General features: G+C 40.1%; 1 non-coding gene across 1 annotated transcript; it reads right to left on the minus strand.

Annotated features, from left to right (window-relative positions):
• Positions 1-1,586: 1,586 nt before the first annotated feature.
• LOC123784794 (U6 spliceosomal RNA) lies at positions 1,587-1,694 on the minus strand. The gene has a single exon (XR_006777554.1). It is a non-coding gene; the product is annotated as a U6 spliceosomal RNA (small nuclear RNA).
• Positions 1,695-2,964: the final 1,270 nt, after the last annotated feature.

Here is a 2,964-nt window from a genome sequence, read left to right on the forward strand (position 1 = left end):
ATCGAGCCCCACATCAGGCTCCCCACTCAGCAGGGAGTCTGCTTATCTCCCTCTTCCTCTGTCCCTCCCCCCATTTGTGTGCTCACGCTCTCTCTCTCTCTCTTAAATAAAATAAAATTTTTAAAAATAAAGTAAATTAATAAAATGGGCTCAGTGATGGAAATCAAGCAAGGAGACAGAGAGAAGCAGAAAGGGGTGCAGAAATTACAGCCCAGCAGGACTTAACAAAGATTCCACAGCATCCTAGTATTAGCCTTGTCATCTCGCCAGCATCACAAACCCTTCTGACTTCGCCTCGTGGAAGGCAAGGTGTCGGTGCTGCTCGTGGTCTGTTCCCACGCCCATTGGCTGCCCTTCCCTGTTCAGCCCAAACCCTGCCAATTACACATCTCAGGCTTCTTTGCCAACTGGCTTCTGGTTAATTTCTGCCAAAGAGAGACACTGGCAGGAGATTGGAGAGTGGAGAGCAGTTCCTCTCCCACCCTCCTCCCCATCTCTGCCTTCTGTGGCTTCTCATCAGACCTGGGCTTCTGGGTCCCACCGGGCACCCAGGTCCTGGGGTCTGGCTACAGCCCCTCCTTTCTCTTCAGTCCTTGCAGCTTGTGCTGCTATTCATCTGTGCATTGACCCACCAACCCATTGGGCTTTTCAGCTTTTCCAACACCTCCCAACAACTTCCCAAATGATTTCCCTCTATTGAACTAGCTGATGCGGGCTCCGTAGTCCTGGCTAGTCCCCAGTCGATACATATATCATGATACGACATCACTTTCTCTCCCCCGAACTCATTTCAGTCTTCAGAATCCTACTCAGGCAGGGATTATCCAAGTTGATATTAACAAAAGTTTCCATTTAAAAGCTAAGGGGAAATGTAATTTTAAAAGATGCCATAAATGAAGATAGGGGCCAAAATAAATAAATTGTAAGACATAAAGCAGAGTGATAAATTAGTTCAAATGCTGGGTTTTTTTGATAAGACTACTAAAATAAACAAACTTCTGACAAATGTAATTAAGGGAACATTTTTAATTAGAAATGAGGAAGGAGATAGGACAAAATATAGACAATAGATATTTTTCCTCCAAATCCGAAGAGAATACTGTTGACTAATAAGTGGAAATCTTCAATGAAATGAATAATTTCTAGAAAAATATAGATTACTAAAAATAACTCAAGAAATATAAATTTAAACAGAATAACAACCAAGGAAGAAATTGAGGACATGATCAGATAACAACCTATTAAATGTAGTTGGTCCCAGTGTTTCCACAAGAATAATTTTCATACTTTTTAAGAGACAGATAATTCCGATGTTGTATAACACAACCAGAGTGCAAAACGAGATAAGAGTACCTTCGTGTCCATTAGGCAAGCATCATCTTCTTCCTAAAGCCCAATAAAGGTAAACACACAAAAAGAAAATTATAGTCACCTATCACAGGTGAATATGAATAGGAAGAACTTAAATAAAATCCTCACCTCTAAAAAGCAACTGGTTTTACTGGACTGCTTCAGATCTTTAGAGGGAAGATAAGTTCTAGGGTTTTTTGGAAACAGCTTTACTGAGATATAATTCTTACGCCATAAAAAATAAGGAACACCTTACAAATGTGTGTGTCATCCTAGCACAGGGGCCGTGGCTAATTTTCTCTGTATCGTCCCAATTTTAGCATATGTGCTGCGAAAGCAAGCACAAGGGATAATAACTTTATAAGTTAAGTTGGAAGAAATTACAAAGGGTGGACAGTTTGTACATTGTAGAAATAAATAACCATTTGGTAAAGCTAGAACTAAAATCAAGGGAAAAATATCATCTGGAGAAAACATTCACAGCAAATAGAAAACAGAGTTCTTTTCTCTGTTATGGAAAGAGCTTCTGTACACTGACACCAAAAACTTAAATCCGTAATATGTTAACTGGCAAAGAACTGAAGGAGACAATTCATGAAAACAGAGACGCTATTAGTAAACAAGCATGTGGGGAAATGTTCCGCTCCGCTTGCAATCAGAGAAATGCCCACTCAAATGATGTTGTAGCGTCTAACACCCACCACCTTTGAGGAATTTTAGAAATTATTCCGTATTACAACACTGTGGCAAAACCAGTCCCCGCACACACTGTTGGTAAGCCACGTGAACTGGCGTCATCTCTCGGGGAAGATATCGGGGACCATCTTAAAATTCCATAACGTATCCCTTTCTCCTAAGGGATTTATGAAGAATAAAAAAAAAAAAGGTACATGAGGTATTCATGGCAGTGTCACCCTAATAACAAAATTAATGAACTAATTCATTAAAGAGGCTCTAAATCCAACAACAGGATTATTAAGGAAGGGTTGTAAACTATTGTTTGTAATTATAATAAAACTTACAGTTTATCAACCACCCTCAGATACGTTACTTCTTTTAGTCCCGAGTGATCTCAGGAGGTAGGTAGGAATGACTAAGAATCAGAAAAAGTAAGTGACTTGCCCAAAATTGCACTATCAGTGGCTTTTGAACAACCGTTACCAAATCCCATGTTGTTGCGATGTGAGAGGGTGGTGATGAGTCTCTGCTCTGAGCCTCGGTTTCCTCATCCATGAGAAAGGGTAATACAAGTACTTAAAGAGTGACTACGAACATTAACTGAAGCTCTTAAATGGCTGTAAAGCTCTCAGCACACACTCAGGACTCAACTATTAAGAATAATGATAATGCAGGGGGTTCCTGGGTGGCTCAGTCAGTTAAGCAACTGACTCTTGATCTCAGCTCAGGTCTTGATCTCAGGGTCATGAGTTCAAGCCTTACACTGGGCATGGAGCCTCCTTAAAAAAAAGAAAAGAAGAAGAATTATAATATAAAACTGGTCCAATCCAGTACTTTTACAGCAATGTAAACATCGCAGTCGGACAAGGCCGAAACACAGTAAGGAATAATGAAAATCAGAGCAGCAGATAAAGCACTTCTCTTTTTGAATTATTT

This window comes from Ursus americanus, chromosome 2 (genome assembly GCF_024610735.1).
Source record: "Ursus americanus isolate L20-20 chromosome 2, mUrsAme1.1.p, whole genome shotgun sequence".
Classification (NCBI taxonomy): Eukaryota; Metazoa; Chordata; class Mammalia; order Carnivora; family Ursidae; genus Ursus; species Ursus americanus.